The sequence below is a fragment of the Paramisgurnus dabryanus genome, chromosome 11 (assembly GCF_030506205.2).
Source record: "Paramisgurnus dabryanus chromosome 11, PD_genome_1.1, whole genome shotgun sequence".
Lineage (NCBI taxonomy): Eukaryota > Metazoa > Chordata > Actinopteri > Cypriniformes > Cobitidae > Paramisgurnus > Paramisgurnus dabryanus.
The window spans coordinates 20,044,388-20,058,852 of NC_133347.1; the positions used below are offsets into that span (position 1 = coordinate 20,044,388).

General features: G+C 34.1%; 1 protein-coding gene and 1 long non-coding RNA gene across 2 annotated transcripts in view; both read left to right on the top strand.

The window, feature by feature from the left end:
- The window catches only part of LOC135757525 (uncharacterized), a 78,909-nt gene that overhangs the window by 14,496 nt on the left and 49,948 nt on the right, over positions 1-14,465 (top strand). The gene's annotated exons all lie outside the window — the stretch shown is intronic.
- Positions 2,727-5,359, top strand: LOC135729570 (uncharacterized). The gene is made up of 6 exons (XR_010525708.2): positions 2,727-2,983; positions 3,658-3,803; positions 4,121-4,218; positions 4,359-4,444; positions 4,525-4,639; positions 4,779-5,359. It is a non-coding gene; the product is annotated as an uncharacterized lncRNA (long non-coding RNA).

Consider the following 14,465-nt stretch of genomic DNA (forward strand, 5'->3'; position numbering starts at 1 on the left):
AACGTTATTCCTGGAGGCCCACTCCCCTGCATGTTTTGTATGTCTCCCTTATTTAACACACCTGATTCAAATCATCAGCTCATTAGAAGGGATCTCCATGAACTGAACTGAGTATGTCAGATAAAAGAGATATACAAAATGTGTAGGGCAGTGGGCCTCCAGGAATAACGTTAAGAACCACTGCTTTAGTTCATCCACAAGTTGCACTCGTTCATTATTATATCTTTAACAGTGAACAACCACCTGCTCTACTGTTTCTGCCACAATGGATGCACACATCTGTCTCACTTTTACTTAACATGTGTAAATAATAATTTAATCTGGTTTGTTCAATTTGTAGGCTTGATAATTGTATCATCTCTTCAGGATCCATATTTTCTCCTTTCACTCCCTACTGTATTCTGAATATTATACAGATGTCTTCCTTTTAACTCTTTATTCCAGTTGTCTTGTTGGATATTTATAACAGCTTTTCTTATAATGCACTTAGCTTCAGCTTTGGTTAATGGAATCTTTATGTTGACTTCATCTTTTTTTTAGTTTAGTCTTTGACAGTTTGTGCATTATCTCATTTCTCTCAAGTCCAATATGAGCTGGTACAAATAAATATAATATATTTTTGTTTAGTGGATTTATTCTGTATAAAATCTGTAATCTGTCATATATGATATATTGTCTAGCATCTGACTTTCCACTTTTTAAGCTGCACAAAGGTCAGAGTGAATCAGAGTATATAACTATATGCCTTATATTAGATTCTTCAACCCATATCATTGTTATGAATATTGGTATGAGTTCCGTTGTAAATAGTGAATTATCATTATTCAGACTTTTTAGAGTACTTTGTTAAATATGAGGTATGTTGCTGGTGCTGTATACTGATGGATTTTTAGACCCATCAGTAAATATATGAACATTATTGTTATAGTTTTGATTTAAATAATTTATCACTGTTATATGTTATCCATAGGTTAATAACTATCCTTTACTTCTTTATAATGTTTAATTTAGCTCGACTAATTGGTGTACTTACCGTATGGCTTTACGAATCTTTTGTTTCGAATCATTGGTTCGGATGTTGTTTCAAATTGGCAAAAGGGTCGTGGTTTTAGCAAATGAGGTTTCATTACGTCATAACTGTTTCGAAATGTTTCGAAAATGATACGATTCACCACTAGAGGGAGTTGATCACAAATTAAAAGTGTTGGTGAACTCGGGTTAATTTTATTATAAAAGTTCATAAAACATTAATTCTTCTTCTGACTAATAAAACTACAATTGTGTCTACTTTTTCTTTATAGACTGACAAAAATGTGAGTAATTAAAAAGGGAGTTTGTGTAAATGATTTGTTTGACATAAATAAAATTAAAATCATAGAATACATTTAATTATGTCTCAATTAAATTAAATATTTTATTTTTCTTAAACAATATATATTTTTAGAATAATCTTGCTATTTTGTAAAAAGTGTAAAATGTTTGGACAGATCTTGCTGGTTTTACAGTATTTTGACCAGGAGGTGTCGCCATGGAGTTTCGAACCTTTTGAAAAAAAAATTACGATTTGCAAAGAAATTAGTTCAATTGATTCGAAGTTTCGAAAAGTTTTCTTTCTCCCATCACTACGTTAAAGTACCGTATACATTTTAGATAGAATTAGATAGAATCATAAATAACATTTATTCAACAAAAAATTTTGCAAAAACATATAATTTATGTACACTTACAAATACATACATTTCTCCTCTTTAATTTAAACATATATATATATATATATATATATATATATATATATATATATATACCTTATCTATTTTTTATTTTGTTTTTTTTATAAACTTCTATAATAAAGTATTGTAACAGATTATATGTAAAATGTTTGGTAAATTCTAACTTTATGTCTGATTGGTACCATTGAATGAATGGGGCTAAGCTAAATGCTATCGAAGTGTCGCAGCGCGCTCCAGCGCTTACGTGCACGCACATCAACTCTTCTTATTTAAGGTAATAACATAGTTTAATATTGAAAATGAGTAGACTATTCCTTTAAGTTACAATTAAATTGTCTCCTAAATTGATAATGTATTGACTTTATTTTTAAATAAAAATTACTATTTATTTTAATACAGAATTTATTTTTGTATTAATAATTGAAATGGCGTTAGGTTGAGTAAGTCATGTTGTAATTTTCCTTTTTAATTAAACTAATCTTAACGTAGATTAAAAAAATAAGTACTTTTTACTGTGTATGTGTTTCTTTATTTTAAATTGTCATTATTTAATTGTACTTTTAATATGTTTTTCATGTATTTTGAGTTTTCAATACAGTATTGTAAAAATTTGAAACATACAGTTTGTTTTATATCATAAGGGATTCAGTTATTTAAAAAATTTGAATAGTGTCTAATATGTTATTTAAAGTGTAATAATAAGAATTCTTGTAAGAAATTTGTGGTATGAATGAATGATTTTTGGCAAATGTATGATAATTTTTGTATTGTTTGTCCATTGCAGATACCACAGGTAGTAGTTATGTTTATATGGTTGTTAAAAATGTTTATTTATATAAATTCATCTGCGTTATAAAATAAATCTAAGAAATTTCTTATAAGATATGTTTGTCATTTAGCTTTTATGTGAAAGTACTCTGTAATGTTTCCTATGAAATTTCAGAGAGGTATTACAGATTTTCGGATATTTAAAAATGTATATTTAGGAGATGTAAGTGCACAGCAAAATCACCAGTGTTAAATTTTCAGGGATGGTGTTAAATACACAGTGTTGATGCTGTTTTAACACTATCTGGTAATAAAATAACACTGCCATTGCTAGGCCAGTGTTATATTCACGACAGTGTCAGTGTAAAACAAGGGTGTTATCAGATTTCACTCTGAGCGGTGTAAATCAAGCCACGCCTCCACTAAACATTTCCTGTCAGGGATTTTACCGCCATTTTCTTTCACAGGAGGACTGAAGAGATCAGGTAAATCAGTCTCATAATATTCACATGGTTTAGCTAAATTAAACTGTTATTTCTCTGTCTGACTCTACGCAGCCATATGCCAAAAAACATAAATAAGATATTTTTCCCATTTTATTTCCCCTTTGTTCGTTATTTGTTTCAGTTTAATCAGAGCTACATTGTGTTACGTTGTTCCCTTGTTAGTTTAGTATAAAGTTAAACTGCTAGCTAAAAGTTTAAAACCAAGAAGGATAATTTTAACAGGAGATATGAACGAAAGAATTGAACAATGATAAAACGCGACATGCACTACAAATTGAAGGTATGAAATTAAGTTAAATGAAAGCTCGTTTATTCACCATATGATGCTCGTTATACCGTGAGTTAACGAGGTCGTTTACATGCACGTGAGTGCACGGATATCGGTTAATTATTCAAATTACTGAAAAACACGGAGAAAACCGCAACCGCATTGTCATATGTTTTTCTAAGATGTATGCAAACAGGGGAAATATCGCCAAACCAACAATTAATTTGACCAAAACCTCACAATATATCATCATTTGTATGCACAGATTGGATGCATTGTGTGTTGTAAGCTTTTCGTGGCGCTAGATGTCAGACAGATGCAAATGGCAAATACATACGAAAGTGTAAAACGTGTATGCCAAACATTTGTTTTTCTGTCATTATAGATGCTAGTTTGGTGAAAGTTCACACTGAGTGCTTCAAATCATTCAGAAGAGATGCTGTTTTTAGGGCAGTTTATTAAAGAAGACCTGACATGGATGACTTCCAATGAGAAACGACTGCTAATACTTATATAAATTCATTACAGAAGGTAAGTTTATATATTTATACATATAAATCATTTTATTTGACATAACTGAACAGTTAACCAATCTTTTTAGTATATGTAGTTTTGTACATATTATTATTATTAATCTGGAAAGAAACTCACATGACCTGCTGCCAACTTTAATAAAAATATATTATCTTCTCATACATCGTTTTGCTATTGATGTCATATTAAATAGCAATCAAATTGATTACTATTTTGAAAATGTATAAATGAAGATTCATATTGTCTTGAGTGCTGTTTTAAATATAAAAAGAATGTTGAGTTTTCAGAGTCTTTATTGTCATTTTTTGTGATAGGACCCTACCAGACTATATTTGAATACGGCATACCCATGAATTCTGGAACTGTTATTCCTTAACCCAGTTTGGAGGATAAGAGCTTACCAACTAGTTATGTGAGTACACACAGTACATTAGTACTGTACACTGTCTCTAACATGATTTATTATACTGAGATGATTTTGGTTCAAACAACGGTTAAAACTGCACCCTTTTTGGTATTTTCTTGACTCTTTTTGTCTTTGAAAATCTGCAGAAATATGCTGAGGTGATGAATTGCAAAATAGCCAACATACAACAATATGGATGACCCTCTGTCTGGTCAACAGGAGTTTAAATATGGTAAGTGTACATGGGTTTGCTACTTTTACGGTTTTAAAGTTTATCTGTATACTCATGGTGTTTAAATTCTGTTTTGCTAGGACGGGACAGTGATGTGGCAGCTCTTCCCTGGCTCATTCACCTCTTGCCTTCATTTGTGAAAGGAAGAAAGACTGGAGAGGGTCAATGTGCAACTGAAGCTACTGATTGTGCTGTGTAAGTTTTTTAGTATTTTGTTCTAGTTATTTATTCAGCAGTTAGTTTGCTTGCATTGTTCACCCCATGTAAATGCATACAAGTTCATAAACACACATCAAATACATTCATCAAATACACTCTTTTAAAACACTCTTAGGTGATTAGCATCAATCCATGCTTTGAGGTGGATGAATAAGCACAGCCCTGCCTGCACTGCGTTGGGAACAGAAGTTGCATCCAGAATTTTTGCATCATTCTGGACCAAAAAGCCATTCCCTCCATGATGAAGACCACTGATGCAGCCTTCCACTACATCATGAGTAAAACAACTACAGAACTAAATACCAGGTTGGAACGTATTTAAGAAAAATGAAACGTCTTTTGAATTGAAATGTCTGTTTTGTTATGGAAAAATCTTTAGTATTGTGAAGGATAAGCATTTCTGCCTGCCAGTAAGGTAATTGCAGTGTATTTTAATGTTCAAGTTTTGAGTAGGGTGGCTAATTTTTTTTAAACTCTCATTTGATATATTAAAGACCTTATAATAAGTGGTTTTCATGTCACTGCGCTGTGCTATAAGATAACTTTCATTATTCCATACTGTATTCTGTTTCTAATTGTAGCTGAGGTATTTAAATAAGCAGTGTTAAATGCAAAGTGTTGTGTGTATCAATGTAAATATTAAATGTGATGTACTTTAATAAAAAGAGGTTTTGCAATATTTCTTGTCATTTGTCTTTTATAGAAACAACCCATTAGCAACATAAGTGGCTATTAATCAGTATTTTAACACTTAACATTGTTGAATTCACATTACACTGGTGTTGACCTTAAATTAGGAGTGTTAATTTTTAACACTGTATTTCTGTGCCAACACCAGTGTAGTGTGGAAACAACAATGAATAGTGTTGAACAAAGTGTAAAATTTAACAATATTGAGTGTTAAATTAACATATAATGAGTGTTGTTAAATTAACACTACACTTTTGACTAAATTAACACGGTGTAGTGTGGACACATATACACACTTTTCCAGTGTTAAATTTGACACCCTGGGTGTTATTTTAACACCAGTGATTTTGCTGTGTGCAGACGTGAAAAAGACGTCTTATATATATGTCTATGTGCTATAGGATCAGTGTTGGAAAAATGGGTAGTAACATTAGAGTTAGTTTTTTTGTTTATATATATGACATTTGTATCAACTGTTTAAGGTTGTTATTAAACCTTGTTTAATGTTTTTATTGAATACTTTTAAGTGTGTTATAGTTAAAGTTTTTATGAATTGGTAAAATACATTTTTTGAAACGATAAGTAATTTTCTCAAAATCCTGAACATAAATCCAAATTGACAAAGTAAATTTACAGACTCCTGGATCAAATAATTATTTCAAAATCATTTGAGCTGTTATCAAAATAAAACTAAGCTTTTAAAATAATGTACACGTGAGTCTATAATATAAATTACTATAGAAGAACCATTCAGGGTCGTTCGCATTATAACGATAACTATATTAGCGTCCACACCATAACTTTATGGTATTTCGCCCAACCGAGCGGCACTGACGGAAAGCATAACCTTTAATGGCATTAACTATTGGATATTTATTAATTTTTTTGTAATTGTTTAAATTTCACGTAAATATGCGGTTTTTTGTTACATTGGTGGTGGTTGAGGAAAATACCCTTTTCTTATGTAAAGCGATTTGAGTACTGCAGAAAAGCGCTATAAATGTAACGAATTATTATAATTATTAATTATTACACAATAACCCTAACACGTTGAATTTCGAGTACATTTAAACAATGGGTCTAGTAGTTTGTGTAATGTAACTTTATACCTTTTGGCGTAGTCATTGTAGTGGGAAAAAAGCATTAAGTAGTGAGTTTTAAAGCAATTGCATCAGCGCTGAATATGAGGTAATTTTATGTTATAACTTTGAATGCATCCGCTTCCCCATTGCTTTTCAAGTGCGCCTTCACTTGAAGTTAAAATTGAATTGATTGGCTCAATGGTTTATTATATGGAGTGAAATCGCCCAGAAAGTAGTACAAAAGTATAGCGTTTATTTGTATCGTTATAGTTGTGGTGTGAAAAACGATATCGTTTTAAATATAAAACGGTTTTGAAAACTATATTTTTTATACTTATCGTTATAATTTGAACGACTGTTTAGACACTACTTTAAAAAATGGAAAACATAGAAGCACATCGATTAACGAAAAAAACATGTTTATTTTATATGACAACACATTTTACAAATATTGTTAAAACTCTTTATTACTGTAATTATAAGTTTAGTTCGGTGAATAATTTACTGCACGTAATCACTGCTGAGAAAATAAAACCATTACAGAGAATTCTAATGGTTTTCATTAAAATACTAATAGGAACCATTTGCGTTTACCATTAAAACCAGTACACTGTACTGTGATTTGGGCCATCCATTAGAAACAATACATATTCCATTAGAACCATTACATAGAACTAATACATACCATTAGAGACCAAGAAAAACTAATACATTGTAGTGTGTTTTTGACCATATTCCATTAGAACAAAAAATCCTAATAAAACCAATAAAACATTAGAATGTTCTGAAATGGTTTTATAGTTTTTTTTTCAGGAGGGATAGTACATTTTCAATATTACTGTAAGCGGAAGTTGTATTTTGTAAAAACTTAGCAATCGTGTATTGCAATTTATTTCGCAGTGCAAGCGACAGGGAAATGACTGCAAAGTACCGCGAGAGATATTTGATATTAGACTCCGACATGTGATTTTTCGACTTGCTATCGCGGTACTTTGACGTCATCGTTTTGCCGGTTCTTGCAGCTCTGCATACAATCGAAGTGTGTAATAGTTAGCAGACGACGGTGTCTGAAATTTCTGAAATAAGTCAATATGGAGTTGAGGAACGAGACAATTTCTGGCTATGTTCACAATGTTTCTATTGTGAGAACAGCAAGTCGAAGTGGGACCAAGTTTTTTAATGGAGTTTTGCAAGTTAACCGCGACGAGTACCACAATCTCGTGGTTTTCTCCTCAGAGAAACGGCCGCTGTTTTTACGTGCTAATAAAAACAGAACTTCCGTCAAATTAGTGAGGATCAAACGAAGTGTCAGTGAGTATGAAGAAATACAGTGTGGTAAAGTTTTCATGTAATGTTTCAAATTTTGTTTTAATATGAATGTTAATGTTTTTGTGTGCATCGTTGTGTGCATAAGGTACCGATGGCAGCGAATACGACGTACAGTGTGGCAGTTCTACAGATGTGTGTGTGGTAGATGTTGACTTTCCATTTAAAGAACCACCTGTGAAGTATAAAACGATCGCAGAGGTGAAGAACATGGCTCCGAAACAAAACGTAAGTTATTTCTGGATTTATATATTTTTGTTAGTTTAATATTATGTATATAGCAGCCGCGAAACTCGTTTGTGTTTTTGAGCCCTGCTGAAAAATCCAGCATCAAACCAGCATGGGAATTATGCTGATTTAGCTGGTGGTCACGGCATACCAGCACCAGCATGCTGTTTTTTTCAGCAGGGAGGAATATACTGTGAGCATTTATTTGTAATGAGGAAATGGCTAGGTGTTGTTTTTGATGTTTAATGTAGTGTAGAGTAAAAAGTAAATTTTTTTAAATTGAAATCTTAATGGTTGTGATTTTGTAATACAAATATGTACATTTTAAATTTAACTAGTAACATAAAATGCATGTTTGTAATATTTGCTAATCTCTGGGGGTGTTTAATACAGTTTAAAAACAGTCTGCTACATAGCACAAAAAGTGGTTCTTTGGTTGTTATCATAGAAGAACCATTTTTAGTGCCGTATAGTACTAGTAAAGCACCTATGATAAACCCTACAGGGGACATATAGCACCGGTATAGTACAACATATGTTTCTACATAGCACTATTTGGTGGTACACGGGTGCTATAGAGGTTCACCGATACTATATGGCACTAAAAAAGTTCTTCCATGAACCACTTTTTGTGCTATTTAGAACAGTTTGTTTTTAGAAAGTGTGTTTTTATATGTGTTCTTGGACTTTTGGAGTGTATCAGATTGTGTAGTATCATTTTTCGCTTAGGGTGGTTTCTGTTCACATGTTCTGTTTTTACCGTGGTTGAAAGGTTGCACCGTACATAATGTGACAGCTGTCCGCGTTGTTATTGGTTTATGATAGCTCTGACCCTCATGACCATCATCTACGTTTCCATGTGAACTAGCCTGATATAAAGAGAGAAGCCAGGAACATATGATGATAGACAATATACATCTTTACAAAGTTAGCAGAAGAAAGTGTGTGAAATTTCTGAAACAGGTAAATGTTAAGATGTAGTGGAGGAATGAAACAATCTCTGGCTATGTTCACAATGTTTCTATTGTGAGGAGTACAAGTCGAAGTGAGACCAAGTTTTTTTAATGCAGTTTTGAAGTACACCATGACGAGTACCACAATTTAAAGTCTTTGTCTTTTAGTGGTATATTAAAGGTTCTCTAAGCGAATCTGTGTGTTGATTTTTGAAATGTGTTTTCAAACAAACTGAGCGTAGTTAACTCCTTTCCCTCCCTTCCGTGCTTTCATGAACGCGCCCAAACCCAACCCCTCTTGGCGTTTATTGGCTAGAACACTTTGTTATGGTTTCTGGTGTAGGTTTGGCCAGATTGTTATTATTGCATTTTGTGGAGGCTGGACTGTCTACAGAGATTGCGTTTTTTACAGTTTGATCAGCAGACAGGAAGCAAGCAGATAGTGAGGAGATGTTTGCTGTATATAACAAAAAATGTTTTATGGTCTAAAACGTGTGAATTCGCTTAGAGAACCTTTAAATATGTCGGAAAATCAACATTTTTCTGTGTTAAGGATATCTCTGCATTTATGAAATCATTAGTCCAAAGCTCCAGGAAACAGAAAATATTTGCCACAGACTAAGATTGCCCTGTTTTGTTGTTGATTTATAATATAACACCTGTTGACACATCAGATGGGCCACGTCTTTAGAGTTGAGTTGGAGTGGTGGTGTGGTTTAAAACAGAGCGTTACTGTTGTATTGACATTGACCCAAAAACAACTGAACATCGACCGAAAGTTCATTTAGGCTGACCTTAACATTGTCAGTGTGATAAAATTGTATAATGTTATCAAAGACCTCATTATTTGGTAAAATTGATTCAGACTTTTCACTTGTTCGGCCAAATACCCAAAATTATGTTTTTGTTATATTCAGTTGTATAATTTCTTTTTATGAACATTGCTTATGTCTATCCATCTTTTATAAGCATGCCTTAGAAAAAGTTGTTACTGGTGTATATCTTGAGAAAAATCAATGATAGTGGTATATTTTAATTTTTATGAAGATGTGTTGATGTTACTTATTTTAAGCTGAGACAGCTCAGCTGACATTACTACTACTGATAAGCTAATATATTGCAGGGGTTGATATACATGCTGATATTTAGAATCTTTTTATTATTGACGTCGACTGTTAACCTTTATTGTGATTGTACACAATTCAACAAAATTAGTTGCAAAACATAAGGTGTAGTTAGTGAAATTTAAATATAAGAAATATAATAATACAACATTCTTCATATTGATAGACATTCAGTACACAATTATATATTAATAAATAGTATTCACGTTATTATTGTAGCTAGATAAATGTTATAAATTTGCAGTGTGCTTTAAGATTATGATTGTTTAATATGTTTTGATGTGTGAGGTTCAATATTAATGTGAGATTTTGCTAGCCTTATTGTGGGCGACAATCTGAAATCCTAAAATTGAAGCGTCGCAACGCACTAATGCAAGAATCTGTGTCCAAACCCGAATTATTTCAATTTCAGCTTCTCTAATCTCTCCCAATGAGAGCTAATCACTACAGAGCTTATTGTTGAAATCACATGCATCGTTGGTGAGAGCATCTTCCTGTTGAATTGCATCTCACATAGACAGAGTAAGATGTGCAGTGGTCTTCTTCATTCTCCTAAGATTCAAAAACAAAGCCTTCAAACTTAGGACCCAGCCCATCACTCTTGTTAGGCGTGTCCAGGATGAGGTGCGATTGATCAAACAAGTCACAGCATAATTTTCATAGTTTATTGCGGAAACTGCAATTGCAGCTGATACCTTGACCTCAGGGTCTACAGGTGGAAGCTCTTATAATTCATCTGGGTTAACAGTCCAGTCTTCTTCTGACTGCAAGAGAAATGAGGGACCAGAAATCCAAGTTTCATTATTTAGAAATGGTTTCACCCCTGCACCACTAGAGGCAGATCTGCTGGATTGTGTGTGGTGTTCAGAAATCTCCATTGAGATCTATTAGAAATCTTGAGAATCTCTGAGACTGTGTATGCCACAAAGATACGAAATCTTGAAGTTTTATTCTTAATGTATTTTAATACAGAGGGGGTATCTGTCCAGAAAACTGAGTCTTGAAGCTGTAGTCTCAGCTCCTTTCTCCACAGTTTATCCATAAGAGCTGCTACAACAGCAGTTATCAACTGCATATGTGGTATAGTAACAGGCTTTAAAGGTGTCACACTGGATTTTCCAATTATGAAGGCACTTTGTATCTGAGAGTGTTCATTATGCAGCAGCAGATAGGTGCCAGTACCATATCCTTTCTCACTTGCATTGGTAAAATGATGCAACTGATCGGTGGCTGCTTCTACAAAGTTCAAAGGTTTTAAACATTGTCTAATGCTGAAGCCTTCCAACTTATGAAGCTCCTTAAAGGGGGGGTTTAATGGTATTTCAAGCATTCTGACTTATTAACACAGTTATAGAGTTGTTTCCTCATGCTAAACGTAGGCAAAGTGTCAAAACAGCAGTTGGACGTGTTACAGAGTATTTCTGTGCCGAATGCACTTCGCCAGGGTTTGTACAAGTTTCGGCAAGTTTTTTTTCAATTACAGTTCTAACTGACGTTTCAGGGTTTTTCGATACGTATCACTTCTTTATTTGGGCTTCCACCAGAAAACTTCCCCCGGAAACCCCCCGCCCACCTGTCAATCTGCAGGAGACGTTAGAGCTGCTTACAGCTAATCACGCCACTCAGCTTTGTTTAATTTCAAAAGTCAACAATGGCACGAAAGAAGAAGTGTGTTTTTGGATGTAAGGAGAAGAAATCCAGCCTTATGAAAATAATGGATAAAGTTTATTATCCGGGGTAGCAGCGGAGTTTTGCGTGTGTGTTTGATGCAGTGTTTTTTCCCAACCGAACTGGGTCATGACGAGTTGCACGCGGTAAGTAAGACTTCTGTCTTATGTTGGAAATAAGTGCGTGCATATTATATAAATGACACGAACATGTAGTTCATCTTAATTTAAAACAGTGTTGTATAGTGTTGCATGACTCATACTCGCTCCTCCCGCGGTATAAATGCTCCTTCTTCATTTTTTCGTACGTTATCGGAAAGATTTGGTAAAGCTAATCTTTCTTTTATAAATCTGATTAAACTAAAGACTCTTCAGAGATATAAAGGATGTCATACTACTCTATAGGTACTCCAGATTAACATCAGAAATGCAGAAACAGCGTGTGTTATGTGAGCTTTAAACCAGTCTATCCATTTCTGGATAACTGTTACTGGTATGAAGTCATCCCATTCTAGCTTGCTCCAACACAGATTCTGAAGAATTCTTATAAGGTTATTCAAGAAGGCAGTATACTTCTTATGGAATAATGCATCTATGATAAAACTTCTCTTCAGGTTAAGGATGTGTTGTTCTGAAATGTTATGGTTGCTAGACATGCTTATCTTTCTGTCCTTCAAAGGTAAAGCAATACTGTAATGACCATCAACTAATTTTATAGTATTGTTAGCCATTTCTAAAAATCTGCAGTTCTCCCTTGAAAGTCCTAGCGGTTCCTCCTGACTGCATTCTGGAAAGTTTGTTATGAGTTGTTGTTTCCAAAGTTCATCAAGTGTTACAGCAGAAATTCTGTTGATGTAAATACAGACTGGTATATATCAGGTCCATCACAACATTCTCCAGCAAGGGGTCCATTTACAGTCCAACCAAACATTGTCTTGATGGAATTTGGCCTTTCATCCACACTCCGGATGTTTTCAAGTGGTTTCAAAGCTGTTGGTACATTCATGCCTATCAGAAGGTCGATATCTGTATTTATGTCAGACAAGTACACGTGTTGCAAATGAGACCATTTATTGAAATCTTCCTGCTGTAGGATGTTACTCCTATTGACAGGCATTCTAGGTTTTCTGAAGATATGTGGTATTTCACTGTCCAATCCAGCTACTTTCAAGTTTGACACAATACAACTGTCCACAATTCTCTATTTGCCCATGGTGCGCAAAATAATTTTTGTTTTCTTTACAGAGAGATTTAATCTATCATCAAACCCGTTGTGCAGAAGGATGCTGAACTGCCCTGATTCAAAAAGGCATAGGTCTCCACTATCCTTTGCCAACTCTTTGATTGATCTTTTACAAGCTTAAAATCTTGTTTGCCAGCCCTAATAAGACCACTGGTTTGCACTGCAACCAGAGAATTCCCCACTGCACTGTGTTGTCTGTGTTGTTCTTATCCTTTTCAAGAATTTAATCTTCTTACTTTGGGCTTTATTCTCAAGCAGAGTACAAAACTCCAGGATGTGTTAACCTTTACAGTACAAATAAGTCCTTTCAGGTAAATGTGCATATTTCTCCGACAACGAGTTTCCTGGATGTTACATGACACTGTTCACCATTTATCCCTCAGCTTGTAGGGTAATCTTTTATTCACAGTAATCATAATGGCAGGTTTATTCAATTCACATAGACTATGAACCTTATCCATGGCATTGCAACATCCATGCAAGAACAAACTGTATGCATGTAAAGGTTTTATATGTTCTGGCTTAATCACTGGACATGAAGAGACCTTATCCAAATAGGCAGGTATGATCGTTTCCAAAGTGTTCATGCAGTAAAGTCTTTGGCCTTGCATAGCCTGAAGCATCAGTTAAATGTTGACAGCTCCTAACAAGTTTTTGTGCTTGCTCCCTGGTGTAGTGTTCCAGAAAATGCAGGCTATCTTCAGCATTATCACTCTTTACCTCAAATACTTGTTCAAAAGGCCACATGAAAGCATGATACTGTAAAGTGTCACTATAAAATATTTGGATATTTCTTTTAGGAAGCGATAAAATACATTGTTGTTTTACCAACATGGATGTTATCTCATTTTTTTTCATTATAGACAACATATGGTTTTGGTCACTGTTAATGTTTGTGAGAAATGATGCACGGACATCTCCAGGATGAGATACTGGAGGCGTTGTTGTTGTATGTGTGCTCTGTCTCATAAGCTGTGAGGGCCTCTGTTGGAGATGAATAATATTGTCTTCCCTTTTGTGTCTTGGGTTTTCCAACGTTAAATCATCCCTTCCAAGTTGTGAAACAAAAGTCTCTACATCAATGTTAAGAGCTATAAGCTTTCCTCCCCTTTTCTCAAAATATGAGTCCATGGCATTAGATCGATGAGAAACAGCACTCCGCACACCAGATGGAGATATCCTTAAAACCTTAACTTTAGTCACTGATGCAGCTATAGTGGCTTTAAGCTGAAGTTGTTCATTCTGTTGTCTTAGTTTCTGTTCCTGCACCTCAAGAGAATGTTTTTCTTTCAGCAAACTTTGACGGGCAAGCAGAGCAGCCTTTCAGCCTGTGCTGTTAGACATGCACATGAAGTAGTAGAAACATTTGATTTTGAACATTGTTTTGTACTGCTTAGGTTTGATATATTGTCACATGGCAGTATGTCATCATGTTGAGAAGATGGATGGAGTCTTGATTTTGCATGTTAATGAATGTGAATCACAATTT